The sequence below is a fragment of the Natrix helvetica genome (genome assembly GCF_964273705.1).
Source record: "Natrix helvetica genome assembly, chromosome: 2".
Classification (NCBI taxonomy): Eukaryota; Metazoa; Chordata; class Lepidosauria; order Squamata; family Natricidae; genus Natrix; species Natrix helvetica.
In genome coordinates, this window is record NC_138552.1 from 58,662,500 (window position 1) to 58,679,159 (window position 16,660).

Here is a 16,660-nt window from a genome sequence, read left to right on the forward strand (position 1 = left end):
TTCAAATCAGAGTGGCTGAATCATCACCATCATCTGTCATCTTAAAAAACATTTTAAGATTAATATCTGTAGGCATATAAAAAAAACATTAAGAACAACATGTCTGAAAACACTTTATTTTAAAAAAATCAATTTAAGCTGCCCGAATTCTAACCTCCACATTTCCAAAGTAGAGACAGCAGGGGGGTAGTGAATTGCTGGGGAAATGGCAGGAAATTAGTTACACGAGGACCCATATTGTTAGACATTTGGTTCTTGTTTCTCTCCGTCTTCCCCCTCCCCCACCCCCATTAGATTCAGATACTCTTGTAAGCAATTATAGGATGAGATTCCCATTAGATGACATGGAAATATAATGCTCTGAAATTGAAGATGCAATCACCTCTGTGCTTTCACAATTGAGGTCTCATTTATCCAAAGAACAAGGATTATTTATATTGGGTGAAAATTACTTCATCAGTTTGGTTGCCCCCTTGGTTATATACAAACAATTTTTTGACAGGTCTTTATGGCTTAATACCTGAAGTTCTTGAGTTTATAAATTGATGGTCTGCATGCAAGTTATTCTTTAGTGCAAACTGAAAAAGAAATCCTATTCTATGTTGGGATAAATAGAATACAGATAGACAGAGAGCTAGATATGGTGCACGGGAGATATTTGACTAAAATCAAAAGAAAGATCATTTATAAGATTTTGATTTGAGGGGAAAGGTCTATGACAAATTTAGTTAAAATACACTGCCTGCAATCCATTCAGCCTTTCCAAATGTTTTGTGTTCTAAATACCATAATAAGCACTGTCCCCGACAGGCAACTTGTTCAGTCTAGCAGATAACAAATGCAGTTTGATGGCTTGTTGGGCTGGCCCTTCCATGTGTGCTAGGAGCAAAAGGGTTTCCATCTTCTGATTATACAGCTGCCAGAAAGTGCTCACAAAACTGTAATTGCTTCAGTTATGAAACATCTTCACCTGCTAGCCAAAGCTAAGTTGAAACCTGGGAAATTGCACAAGTGGCTGTTTCCATGCCAGCTTAATTTGAGCTGATGCTGCTGTTCATTTAACTCAGATGAATAGAGGGTGTAGAGGTGAGATTTTAAACAGAAATGATGCCCCAGTGAATATTTGTTAGCAAGGAAGCCACCTTGAAGAATGGGCACTTTGCAAAGAATACTGTAATCCACAAAGAACACAGATGGAAAATCAGTTCTTATATGAATTTACTTGTGTTTGGGTACTCTACAACATCTGAATGAGTGACATTTAAATCCACTTTTTCTTCCCTCAATCAGTCTACCCAAAATATGAACTGATTTCAATGCATTCCTAGTGCTGTGACGAATATCACACCAAATCAACCTGGCCAGATATTCAATTATTAGGAAGTCAGAAAAGGCACTAAATTTTATTTAGCTTTATTTTAGTGCAGTGTGCTTTCAATGAGTATAAATTACAACATTCTGCTTACTTTTGACTAAATAACAGCTATTTCAATGTTTGATTTAGAGGTAATATGTGCCTGATATATGTATTGCAGATGCAATTTATCACATGCAGGATAGTGTTTCAATCACTTTTCCCCTGATATATGATTGATTTGGATGAACCTATAGAATAGTTGACATATCTACAAAGGAAGGCTAAAAAGAATGGAACAGATAATCCTCCCAATCTTTGGTTATTGGTGGACATTCAAAATATTTCTGAGTAAAAGGATTTTCTCCTGAACTGTAAAATTTACTTACATGGTCTAGGCCACCATTTCTCAACCTTGGCAGCTGGAAGATGTGTGGACTTCAATTCCCAAAATTCCTCAACCAGCTGGATGGGGAATTCTCTAATGGCTGGCTAGGGAATTCTGGGAATTGAAGCCCATGCATCTTCAAGCTGCCAAGGTTGAGAAACACCGATCTAAGCCTTCATTTATGAAATCGCTTCCAGTACAAGGGAAAAAGCCAATGCTTGGCCAGATCAGTCCCCTTGGCAAAATCATACTTTCTGGTTCTATCCTAATTGAGTGACATGAAATAAAAGTTGAATTCCTTGAGATGTATCTGCATGCTTTGCACCAATGAAAAACCTCTAAGAAAATAATATACTGTACCTTTTAAAAAAAAATCTCAGAAGACTATAGCAATATATAAATTGCCTATTTTTATTTTAGTCTGTAAAAGTCATCCCTCCCACCCCCTGGAAAACCCAATATTTGCTATGTTGGTGGCAGATTCTATAAGCTTGCACTTAATTATCTTATTAATTTGTAACAAAATGTGAATGTTCTGCACTTCTACATTTCTTTCTCAAATAATTCTATTCTCTGACTGGTCTTCCAGAGTCACTACCAAATTGCTGATCTAATATATTTTTCTGGCTAAATTGGAGCATCAAATTATATTCCCATCCATCAAGACACTATTCATGTTTTGACGAGATAAAACTCTCTTTAGGCAGATTCATAGAGTATTCTTCTTAATACAACTTATTTGAAATAACAATCACAGCAATAACAAGTCTGGTTCTAAAAATGATGGACTTTTACGGAGTCTCATTCTCTTCACACAACAACGAGGCAATACTTGATGCTTATTACCAATGTTAGGGCAAATAAATACATACAGATTTGCTATTCAGTTGTACATGAATGTGGAAGCTTAATTAATCATAATGACTAATAGCTATTAAATGTCCCATCACTAGTTAAGGGCCAATTAAACAACAAAGTCCTACAGCAGGGCCAGCAATCCACTGAAAAGAAAGCAAATGTTTTCTCCAATCTTCAAAAAAGAATAAAAGGAGAGTACAAGGAACCATAGACTAGTCATCCTAGCATTGTTCATTGGTAAAATTGTAGAACAGATTACAAAGGGACTGTTATGTAAGGATCCTGAGAACAGCACAAAATTAGTTCTGTTGCAATATTTTGGGACAAGACAGGATGACTTTTTTTTTTGCTATCGTATTGGTCAATCATTATATTCCTTGCCTGTTTTTGACTTTTAATGTCTACATCACTGATGACAATTGGGAAGATTGTCCAAAATAATTTAGAACAATTAAGAAATACTGAATAAATATGCCAGGGAGATTGGATATAGCATTTGCATCTGCCTCCTCCTCATTTAATACAGACTGACTAGTCTCATTTAATATAGACTGACTAGTTGTATGATTCTGGTATCTTAGATAGACATCAATGTCCTAGGCACAAAGAAGGGATTATTATTATTATTATTATTATACGATTATATCACAGCAACCAGTTGTTTCGCCAGATTTGGCATTGATTACTAGTCGGGCCCCACCCAGGGGTGTAGGACGTCGTGACATATTTTTGTAGTATACGTGCAGATCCAAGCAGTGCAGCTTTTTGCATTTGACTGATGGTGATTTTGTCAAGTTTTCTGTTTTAAATGTAATTCCAGTGCTTTTGGAATAGCCCCCAGTGTGCCGATTACCACTGGAATTACCACTGCTGGTTTGTGCCATAATCGTTGAATTTCAATTTTTAAGTCCTGGTATTTCGCGATTTTTTCATGTTCCTTCTCGTCGACCCTGCTATCACCTGGTATTGCGATGTCTATGATTGCAACCTTATTTTTCTCAACCATTGTGATGTCTGGTGTGTTATGCTTCAGTATTTTGTCTGTTTGTATACGAAAATCCCACAGGATCTTGACCATCTGATTTTCGGTGACTTTTTCAGGCTTATGTTTCCACCAGTTTGTTGTTGTTTTAATATTATAATTTTTGCACAAATTCCAGTGGATCATTTGTGCTACTGGATTGTGCCGCAATTTATAATCAGTCTGCGCGATTTTTTTACAGCAGCTGAGTATGTGGTCAACAGTTTCATCAACTTCTTTGCAGAGTCTGCATTTGGCATCATCAGAGGATTTTTCGATTTTGGCCTTAATGGCATTTGTTCGGATAGCTTGCTCTTGCGCAGCCAGGATTAGTGACTCTGTTTCTTTCTTTAATGTACCTGTTGTTAACCATAACCAAGTTTTTTCACTGTCCACTTTATCTTTTATTTTTTCCAGAAATTGACCATGCAATGCTTTGTTCTGCCAACTCTCCATTCTTGATTTTATCACATCTTTTCTGTATTCTTGTTTCGTCTGTTGGGCCTTCAGTAGATTTTTGTTCTTTACTTCGATTAATAGATATCCTTGACTTTCTTTTAGATAATCAGCCAGTGCATGTTTTTCTTCTTCAACTATTTGCTTCACTTGTAATAATCCTCTGCCACCTGATTTTCGGGGCAGGTATAGTCTATCAATGTCACCGTGTGGATGTAAACTGTAGTGCATTGTCATTAGTTTCCTGGTTTTTCGGTCCAAAATGTCCAAATCAGCTTGTGTTCAGTTAACTATACCAGCTGTGTATCTTATAACTGGTATTGCCCAGGTATTTATGGCCTTGATTGTATTTCCACCATTTAATTTAGATTTCAAAATTTTCCTAACTCTGTTGGTGCACTTTCTCCTGACAATAGTTTTTACTTCTCCATGTTTGATGTTATCCAACTGCAGAATGCCTAAGTATTTGTAGGCTTCATTTTCATTGCATTTAATTAGTTGGCCATTGGGTATTTACATTCCCTTACACGCAGTGATTTTGCCCCTTTTTATGGATACTGTGGCACATTTTTCCATGCCAAACTGCATTGAAATATTGGTGCTGAATACTCGGACTGTGTTTGTCAGTGATTGGATTTCTATTTCTGACTTACCATAGAGTTTCAAATCATCCATATATAATAAATGCGAAATTTTTTAGCTTCTTTGGCTGTTTGGTAGCCTAATTTCATTTTTTTTAAGATTACTGATGGTGGGATCATCGCGATGATGAAGAGAAGAGGTGAAAGTGAATCACCCTGGAAAATTCCTCGCTTGATATTAACCATTCCGTAGTTCTCATTCCCTACTGCCAACTCAGTTCTCCATTGTTTCATCGCCTTTTCAGTGAAGGATGTAATATTTTTACTAATGCCAGTTGTTTCTAAGCATTTTATGATCCAACTATGTGGCAATGAGTCAAATGCCTTTTTATAATCAATCCAGACCATATTCAAGTTCGTTTTTCTTTTCTTACAATTTTCTAATATCATTTTATCAATTAGGAGCTGATCTTTTGTGCCCCTCCTCCTTCTTTTGTTGCCTTTTTGCTCTACTGGCAAGATGTTGTTTGTTTCCAAATAATCCATAATGTTATCTGCAATAATGCCTGTGAGTAATTTAAAAGTTGTTGGCAAGCATGTTATTGGTCTGTAGTTTTCAGGTATTGTTCCTTTAGTTGCATCTTTCTGAATCAAGTATGTTTTTCCAGTTGTCAACCATTCATCAATTTGACCATTTTGTAAAATTTCATTCAGTTGCCTGGCCAATATTGCATGTAAACTGGTCAGATATTTGAGCCAGAAACCATGTAATTGGTCATTTCCCAGTGATGTCCAATTCTTTACTTTTTTTACTCGATTTTTGACCATCTCGGTTGTTATTTCTAATACTTGCATTTGTTTGTTACCAATGCTTTTCTCAAAGTCATGTATCCACTTTGCTTCCTTATTGTAGTCCTTTGCATTTTCCCACAATCCTTTCCAGAATTCAGCTGTGGCTGCTTTTCTGGTTTTTCAGTTTTGGTGCCACCATTCACATTAAGACTTTGATAAAAAACGCTGTTGGTCTGATAGAAATTGTTGATTTTGTTTGTATTGGATGATTTGTGCCTCGTATCTCTCAATTTTTCTAGCTGTTGCTGTTATCTGCTGTTTTACAATCTCTACAGCTTCATTGATGTTTCTTGTATCCAATCTATATCTTCTGATTAGCTGATCTATGATTTTGCTGTTTTTAAGCCGTTGCTCATGCATGTTCTTTAAGTTGCTAGCATCTGCCCTTAATTTTTTGACTTTTTGTTTAAATCGGATTTTCCACTTTGGCTTTGATGCTTTTTCCATTGTGTGCTTTGATTTTAATGCCTAGTTCATTAGTGACTATTACAGCTGCACTGTACATTAACTGATTCATTTCCAAGATGGATCCCGATTCAATTGTTGAAAGCACTGCATTAACCATTTTCATGATAGGACCCAAAATTTTCTTAGGGACAGTTTTTAATGATGGTAAACGTTGCCTTTCCTCACTAGCGTGAAAATGCTCCATGATCTTGTCCTTCAGTTCTTTTTGTTTTTGATTTGGTTCATCAGTTGGTTCAATGGTAACTGGTTCTGGTGGTAGTGTTGTTATTTCCTCTCCGACAGCTTCCTCTGGGAGTTCTACTGCGATTTCGTTAGTTGTGTCTTGAGTATCAGTTAATTCCTCTTGTGATTTTTTTTTTTTTTTTTGCAATTTGCCTGAATTTCCTCAAATTCAACTTTGCTAAACACTTTATTCCGTATAATAAATCACCTTTGATCTGCTAGTCATTGTTCACTAACATTTAAATCTGGATATTGTTGTTTCCATAAATCATACATTCGCTTTAAGTACCCTCTTTTTTTTTGGCTCTGAGTTGTAATAACAGGCCATTATGGCACGATTTTCATCTGCACTATATTTTTGTCATTTTGTTGGCTGGTCCACTTGTAGCCCACTTGTCGATGGATGCCCAGGGACCTCAACATCCGCCGCGGCCCTTGTTAACCCATGCGACGACCGATGCGGTATAGAATTTTTAGTCATTTCTTTCACCATATTGTATGGGTTGGTGAGTTTTTATGGGGCCAGGTTGCCAGCCTGACCCAAACCCTCCTCCTTTCTCATCCGGGCTTGGGACCAGCAACGGCCGAGTTGTTGTTGTTGTTGTTGTTGTTGTTGTTGTTATTATTATTATTATTATTATTATTATTATTATTATTATTATTATTATTATTATTATGTCCTCTGCAAGTACATCACTTACAGTTACTGACTTTCAGTTGTCAGTAGTTATGGTGTTAAGAGATTCTTTTACCGAATCTTATGGTGTTCCTGGATTGTTGCTACACTTTCCGCTCTGCATACGAAATTTTGATATACATTGTTTTGCTGCAGCTGCTTTTCAAATGGGAGGATGATGTATTCCTGTCAACATAATAGGCACTGTAAGACATTCCCAGGGAGCCTCACCATGTTGGATAAAATACATTAGCTGCCTATATCTAGCATATATCCTAGGCATGCAGCCATCAACTCTGCTGACAGTTCAATTTGAACAGTTAAAGCTCCCAGGTTAATTCCCCCATCAGGATTTTTTTTCTAGATGCTTTTTGTTTAGAAAATGTAAGATGTCTTGCTTTTCATTTAAATTCATGTATGGTAGCTTAATAGAATATGTAACATGATGTGAAATATTTCCTTTTCCTTTGCTCCTTGCCATGCAGCACAGTTTTCTACTGGATATTGGTTTCACTGGCCACCTGTTTTCCCAGACTGAAAGGTAGAATTGCTAACCTGTTAGTGACAACAATTTTTTTAAAAAAAGGAAAGCAAACAAAAAGCCACTATTCTGCTGCTTTTCCCAGTGCTAGTAAGCAGAATAAATCAAATGTCAATAAATGCAGCTTTGAGAATCTATTTGAAGCCATTGTTGCTAAGAGCTAAAAGGATAAAAATGGAACTAGGTTAGGCACTCTGGGGAGAAACTGTGGAAATGACTTGTAACTAAGAGGATGTGACCCTCTACATAATTCATAATCATTAGTCTAAAGTGACACTTCTGCAGCATATGCACCACTGTTTTTCAAGACGGCAGATTTGAGTTGAAATGGCCCATTCAGCAGTAGTCACTTCGTGATCAGGTTTCTCTGAAAGGCAATTCTGAATTCTACATCTGCTCTGCATGTGCATGCATGTATGTGTGAAAAAAATGAAAGATGCTGGTTCAGCCTCATCATCTATGCAGTGCAGCTTAAGGATTGCTCAAGTGATCCCTTAAAACTGCATAAAAGCAATTCAATTTTGCTGGGGAGAAAACATTGCTTGCTGTACTGAGCATACACCTGCATGATTTCTCACAGCTAATTCAAATTTAATGCATTGATAATTCCTCTTCTTCAGAAGTCACCCAGCAATAATCTGAAGGTTATAAGATGATATTCCCAATTTCAGTAACCCATCTAATGAAGCTTTACATTAGTTAGAACAGGGGTGTCAAACTTGATTTCATTGAGGGCCACATCAGGGTTACTTGACCTTGGGGGTACAGGGTGGGCATGGCCAGGGTGGGCGTGGCCAGCTTGACATCACTCATGTCGGGGGCACCTGTGGTAGCCTGAGAGCTCTGCCAGTGAAAATGGACTCCCATTCTCTTGTGATCCTCTGCCAGTGAAAATGGAGCTTGGGAGGGCTGTGGTGGGCTGGTCCTTTCTTGTTTCCAGGGCAGCCCTGCGGGCCAGATCTAAGCAGTCTGCATGCCAGATGCGGCCCGTGGGCCTTGAATTTGACACCCCTGAGTCAGAAGAACCTCTAGCACTGGAAAATAAAGTGAGACCCAACCCTCTGGTCATTACCAAGTCAGACAACTACACAAACATGGAATAGCTACAGAAATACTTCAAGCAATAGAAGAAGAATAGGTAAAGGTTCTAATCAAGCTAAACCAGCAAATTTGTAGAATGCACATTTGCTAAATCCTGTATATAGACTGACCACTGGAAGAGGTCAATGTCAAAGAAAAGAGACTATCATGCAAGCTATCATATCATATCCTTAATTTCGCATGCAAGCAAAATAATGATTAAATTCATCCAATGCAAACAGAGCCTACATGGAAACGGAAATGGCAGATGTACAAGATGGCTTTTAAAAAGCCTATTGCTGATGTCTGTTGAACAATTGAGAAAGCCAAAGAACAGCCTCAAGAGGTCAATATAGATGCTGGATATTAAGCTGTGGGATGCCTTTAGAAAAAATTAGAAATCCCAAAACATTTTCTTACCCTCTTGAAAAACTATAGACAATAGGTTTTGAGTACATGGCAAAATAAAGTGGCTCCTAGTTGGCAAAGGAGTGAAACAATGCTGTATGCTATCTCCTTATTTATTTTCCCTTTATTTGAATGTATATTGGAAAACAAGATCAGTTTGGCTTGAAAACTAGAACAAAAAATATCAATAACCTATAATATGCTATATTCACGACGCTACTCTGGTGACTGAAAATGTAGTTGATCTGTAAATGCTAGTAGAGTGAAGGAACATAGCAAGGAAGTGGGTTTAAGATTAAACAAAGCAAACTAACAACAATAACTAAAACAATCAGCCTTAGGACTGATAATAAAATATTAAAGGGTAGATAGTTTCTGCCTTTTAGAATGAACTATCAAGAGTAAAGGAACCAGCAGTCGAAAAGAAAGCTTCAGATTAGCACTTGACAGAGTAGCCATGAAGACTTGGAGAAATGTGGAAGAAAATTTGGCTTTTGAGTAGCAAGTTAGAAAGAGAATCAGTGTTTTTGGACTTTTGCATTAGAGACTCCAGAGAATATCATGGATAGCTATGTAAAGAACAAAAAGCTCATTGTGCAAATTAATCCAGAAAGATAACTTAAGACCAGGAGTGGGATCCTACCGGCTTCACTACCAGTTCGCTGAGCGCACATGTGCAGTTAAGAGAAAATTGAACTTCCGCTTTGAAAACAAGGAAAGGGGCAAGGAAAACAGCTGAGGAGTGGCAATTCAATCTGCCAACCCTGATTAGCTGGGCTTCAGAAGCAGAAATAAAGATTTGTATAATTCAGGGGCAGGCAGGCAGGTCCACTTTCACAGAAACTGAAAAGCGGTTTTCTCTCAGCTTGAAGTCAAAGCTACCAGTGCAAGCGAACCAGCCAAACCAGTAGAACCCCACCTCTGCTTAAGACATAAATAACCATGCTCAAATCATACTTTTGATATGCTATGCAAAGACCTAGCTATCCGGAGAGTTTTATGAAGTGGAAGAAAAGAGACAAGATGATGATTATAAGCAAAATAGATAGATTCAATTAAAGCAGCAACAGGTAGGCTATTGGAAGGTCTGAAAGACTAGGTTTCTCCAGATAAATCTATCTGGAGGAGATAGGGGGAAAAAAGTCTTATCTTTGGGGTCACTAAGCACCGGCACTGACTTGATGACACATAATCAATCAATCAATCAATCAATCAATTGAATGCTGTCTAAAGCAGGAGGCAGGTTTATAATTAGTAGAATTACGAGGTCTCTGATTGACACATTTCTATTATCTTGGCAATTTTCAGCTTAGCAGCAGCTTAATATGATAAGCAAAAGAAAGTGTTTTAATTATGTTAGTTTTAACAAGCAGGAGTTTTGTAATGTAAAAAATAATGACAGAAATGTAAGGCACTTGACACAGAATTGACAGTAAATGGATTTGGGGATTTTCCAGCTTTTGACTAACACAATATAAATATACAATTTATTAATTTCTTAAATATTGTGTTACAATGAGAATTTTTAAGATCGACTGAAATTCCTGGCTTATTTCATTCTGGTGAAACATTTCTTTGAATGAGTGGTCTGTGTAAAATAATAACAATGATCTGACATAAAGAGCAAAAGAACATGTTGGCAGCTTCTTATTTCTCTGAATTAGTTGAATAGGCTCCACTAGTGTATAAAGCAGTAGCATGAGTTATTTTTCTACCAAGAACAGCCTGAAGATAAATACTAGTTCTATAAACATTTGGTGGCCTGCTTATGTGGTTATGTGAATGGTTTACTAAAGCCATTCTACCAAGTAGGCTATAGGTTCCCTATGGTGTCTTTTGCAAGCAGCTTAACCAGGACTATCATATCTAGCTTGTAATTATCTGAAAAAACACTAGATGGCAATAATGAATTGCAATTTTCTGTACTCTTTGCTGCTACTTAGTGGTCTTTCAGATTATTACATCCCAGTATGGTAGGGAATGTCACCTAGCTAATCTCTATGCTTGTTTTAACATGTTCCATATTAAATATTTTAAGGACATTGTTACATTTTTTCAGAGATAAAAATAAGCTGGTATACAAGCTGTATACTTTTTTGAAATCTTTCCAAGTTGCCTTTAAAAGAGCATACACTGCTCTTTATAACTCTGATCTTCATTACATGCCACACATATTAGGTTCCTGGAAAAAGAGACATTTTACTGAATGACTTGAGAATGTCAAGGATGACTTATTACTTTCAGCAACTTTAAAAAGAAAAAGTATATGATTTCTTAAAGTAAATCCTGCATGACAGTTGTTTCACTGAGTCAATTACATTGCTGTGAGTTTCCAACTGACTTATTTTTCACACTCTTAGAAACTGTTGATACAGTACTACAGAGCAAATATTGAGTCTCTCATTTGTACTTCTTTAACTGTCTGGTTTGATACAGTAACCAAAGAAGGACAGGTACAGATTCCAATGGATAATTAGGACTGTAGAAAAAACAATTGTAATCAGCCTGCGTTCCATAGAGAATCTGTATATTATGTAGGTCAGAAGGAGGGCTGAGAAAATATCTATAGACCTCTCACATCCTGGACATAAACTGCTTCAATTCCTCCCCTCAAGAAATTGTTGCAGGACATTGCATGCCAAAACAAAGAGGTACAATTTCCCCCCCCCCTGCCATCCCTCTATTGAACACTGAATTCCCACAGTACTGTCTTATGTCTAAGGATATTTGCCCATGTAAATATTGTTTATTTAGCCATATTATAAATAAATAAATAAATTTGCCCATGTAGTATGACAATAATATTCCCATCTTCTCTACTGTGTTTCCCCCAAAATAAGACAGGATCTTATTTTCTTTTGATCCCCGAAATAAGCGCTTGGCCTTATTTTCGGGGAGGTATTATTATGTTTGAGGTGTAGGAGGCAGCAAGCGTGGTCACCTCATGGCTGCTGCTGTGTTGCAATATTTTTGGGAGGGCTTATTTTTGGGAGAGGGCTTATTTTAGTTCATGTGCTCAAAAGCCTGATTGGGCTTATTATCTGGGGAGGACTTATTTTGGGGTACTACCTCTTCTTATTGATTTGATTATTATGATTATTGTTAGTCTGTTGTTTTGCATGTACCCTGAGAGCTTCTGTACCAGAGACAAATTGTGTGTGTGTCTAATCACACTTGGCCAAATACACTATTCTATTCTATTAGGAAGAAAGAATGGGCTGACAATTAACTAGCAAGAAACCAGTAGCTTGGCTGATAATCTTTGCTACCTCTCTAATATATCTAATGCAGAAGGAAGCACATTTGATAGCAATAGCACTTAGACTTACATACCGCTTCACAGTGCTTTACAGCCCTCTCTAAATGGTTTTACAGAGTCAATTTATTGCCATCAACAATATGGGTCCTCATTTTACTCACCTCGGAAGGATGGAAGGCTGAGTCAACCTTGAGCTGGTGAGACCCAAACTGCTGATAGTGGTGATCAGCAGATGTAGCCTGCAGTACTGCATTCTAACCGTTGCGCCACCGTGGCTCATCCCAGCTTAATACAGTTAAAAAGGTATGGCAGCATTTGTATGATGGTGTACATTATGAACGTGGTATATGTTCGCAGTATATAAAAGCAGAGATAACTGTAAAAACAAATGGAAGAAATGCTTTAAAGCTCATCTGATTTCAAATTCACTGAAGGAACCTGACCTCTTTCAGATTTCCAGGGGAATCTGTAGAAAGATGGTGATCCCATAAGATATCTCTCATTACAGTCAAGTCAGTAAAGTATTTACTGTAATATTGCTTTGAAATAATATGATTGCAGTCTGGTTTTAGAATGAAGTAGATGTCTTTGCCAACTACAATGATCTATTCAAAGTTGGATAAAATACTTCAAAGTTGAATGGCAGATCTTGACATCTTTAACAGTAGGGAGATTTTGAAAGTATTGTATCCTGATACCTTATTAAGATTGTGAAATGTTTTCTTTTTTTTATTGAAACAATTTTTATATGTTTTTTAAACAAGGACAAACAAACATAAAAATAAAAAAACCCATCTTCCATTACAAATTGTAGAAAGTGTGTCAGTTGGTTACAGTATTTCCATGCATCTCTTCCATAGTCGTCATCTGCTTTTCATATCAAATTGCATATTTTAAATTCACCTATATTCATGTATATCACAATTATTATATCTCAACCTTAATTTGACTATAATTGTTTTTACGTCCTTTTATATATAATATTCAAAATCTAGAATTATACGGTAACATTCCATTAAATCATCCTAAAATCATCCAATCACAATACATCTTTATAACATATTCTAAATAAAGCTTTTAAACCTCTTGTCATAATCTCCATATATTGTTTATATAAAATTTCATATTATCAAACTAATATATCCATATGTATTATCATTATTAAACATTATTTAACTATAGCTATTGTTGCTTCATTTTATACATACTACTAATAAACTAAATTTAGCTTAATTTTTATTACACATTTTCATTGCATCAACCTGTATCCCTCCAGCAATAGTATGGTCTTATATCTCTTGCCATTTGTAGCATTAATGTTCTAGTTATTTTACTTAATAAATCTTGTATAAATCTCCCTTGGCAACATGCTGTTCCTTTCGTATCTCACAAAAGCTTGAAACCCAACATCTGCTCTTTCCATCAGCTTATCTTTGGTTATCACTAGTGCTTCTATCAAGATTTCTCTCCTTATCTTCATAAATTTTTCTCTCTTTTCTTCTTCTGTGCTTTGAAGTCTGGGGTAGAGTTCCAATCCATCCATCTCCCCTTTCCATATTCCACTCTTGCCATTGCCAACCATGCTCAGTTTGTTGTCAGAATCCACAGTTTTCTTATCTCTTTGCTCATTTTTTTCTTCCATCTTTTGAACTCTGTCCTCCACTTTCTTCATTTGGTAAACATCCTCAGTTTCTCCATCAGATTTTTCTGTTTTGTATTCCATATTCTCCAATCTCTTTTCAATTCTCTCTGTCACAACTAATAGATTTTGAATTTCAAACATAATCGTTTGCAATGTTGCAGTTTCTTTTTTCTGCGGGCCATTCTTTCAATTTTGCAGATACTGCCACTATGGGGTTCAAGGCTATTTTAATAAACTTCAAACAGGTTCATTTATTATCTTTCCAGTCAAAATGTTGTCTTCTCTCCAATAGCTAGTGATAGAACTTCCAAAAGGCACCTGTATAAACAACTTGTGCACCTCCTACTATCACTGTCAGTAAACAAGCTGAAAGAACCTTGAATCTCAAGTGATCAAAGAGAAAGAAGAAAAAAACAATGTATCCAGCCTCCAGCCTCTAAGTGTCAGTGTAACTGCTTTTCCTCCTGTTGTTACAACCTTCTTTATAATCCTTCTTATTTTCTTTTTTATATTCCAAGCTAAAGAAAGGAAAAAAACCTCTTAAATGGAGATCAAAAACAATCCAATCAATCAAATCAAGCATTATAAAAAAGAGGGAGAATTTTAATCCATAGGTATAAGCAAAAGTGAAAAAAAAGAAGAAGAATTAATCCATTCAGTTTAAAAAAAAATGGGAGCCCCTGCAAAAGTTCCATCCATGAAAAAAAAAATTAGAAACTGGATAACATACTAAGTTCATTGAAGATCAACCTCACCGCCTACAGTCTTTTGTCTTCGATCTTAACTTAACTTAATTTTTTTTCTTGGATAGTCTCTTCCTCTAATAATTTCCTCACCAATTCGACACACTTTCTCTGTCCGCTTTCTTCCGTTTCCGGAGCTGTCCCAACTTCAGCAGCTTCATTAGCTGTGTTTCTGTCGCCGGAAAAAAAGGGTATTCCTGGATCTTTCAGGAACTTTGTCGTGACCCTGAGATCACCGCCCCGAGTCCCTTTTTGGGAGAGGGGGCGGTTTAAAAATCTAAGAAATAAATAAATAAATAAATAAAAATCAATCACCGTCTCTGCGGGACAGTTTAGGTTCAAATGGACCATCCAGTGGCAGGAATTTGACTGCGATCTCAGACCACCAAGATCGCATGTCGTGCCGTCATGACGTCAGCTCTCTTCTCTGTGAAATGTTTTCTATTTTGTAAGCAGAGTACCAATGTTTGATTTTTTTTCCTATTAAGTTTTATTCTGTATATAGTCTGTGTATACTGTATATACATCTCCTCCCCCCACACACACAAATATACACACACCAAGGAATGTTGGTGTTGGAGAAGATTTTTGAGAACCACTTGGACTATAAGGAGATCAAATCAATCAATCAATTCTAAAGGTAATCAGTTCTGATTGTTTTCTGGAAGGGCAGATACTGAACTGTAAGTCAAATACTTTGGCCACTAAATGAAGAGAGAGAGAACTCATTTGGAAAGAAACCGATGTTGGGAAAGATTGAAAGCAAAAGGAGAAGGGAATGTGAAAGGATGAGATGGTTAGATGGTGTTATCAACACAATGAATGTGAATCTGGGCAAACTCCCAGAGACAGTGGAAAACAGGGAGTGTTCTCCTTATTCATGAGGTTGTGAAGAATCGGACATGACTTAGCAACTGAACAATACAACAACAAACTACACACACACACACACACACACACACAAATGAGAGAGGGGGGAGGAATCCTTTTTCAAAAAGAACAGTGTTAGAATGTTACAGAAGAGCAAACTGACAAATGATGCAAGCCATTCATTTTGTATAACTGTTTTAATCTGCTGAAGAGGTAACTGGCAGCCATTCGCTCTGCAAGCCAGTAGCTAGTAATTATGGAATGATTACTTCAATGACTGAAGTCTGCTTCTCTTATAAAGAGACCTTTTTAGAAAAGATTGAGGTTTTGTAATCTTCCTTGGGCATGGTAAATATGAGGGTGAGCTTATACTGCACCTGCAATCTACCCCAAAATTTGGCTTCCCAAACATGCATTTCAAGGCCACCCACCTCCATAACAGCTTTCTTTATTATTGTAACTATCCATTCAAGGAAAGCAATGCAGTGCAGTGCAATCTCACTGCACTGTTTCAGTTCCAAAGCATGCATTGAATGACAAGGAAAGGCTCTGTATGGCTTCAAACAAGGAAAACAAACCAACATTTGCTAACTATCTTAGATGTGTGTGTGTGTGTGTGTGTGCGTGCGCGCGCGTACATATACATCTAAGTGCAATGCAGTATATATATATATATACCTGTTGTGACCCAGCAGGATCCTTTGCAGCTGCTGAGCGACTCAGATAGTGACGAACCCTATGAGTCGGCTATGCAGGAGGTGGAGGACCCTGGGCAGGGTTCAGATGCAGAGCAGGGACCAGAGAGGCTGGTTGGCCACCAGAAGGCGCCTGAGGCATGGATCAGTGGGGAAGATCGGAGGGAGTTTGTCCCTGACGCAAGATTGAGGAGGGCGGAGAAACGAAGGCAATAGCTGCTCCGGAGACAAGCTCCTAAAAGATAATGAAGCTCAGATGGTTGGGGCATGGCCCCTTCCAAGAGTGTATATAAGACGGGACTTTGGGAGGAAGGTTTTGCAGGACTCAACCGCTTGTAACAGTATTGAGGAACCGTCTGGTCTGTCTTGTATTATGTTCTGTTTGATTTGGGTTGCTGCCAACTATTCTTGCATGTGATTCTTGTCTGGGCTTGCAGCCAACAGAGTTGTAATCTTTGTGATTAAAAAGTGGCAAACAGTCAAGCCTGTGTCGGCGTTCATTACCGGACGGAGAGGGGTCAGAACAGATACCAATGGTATATATAC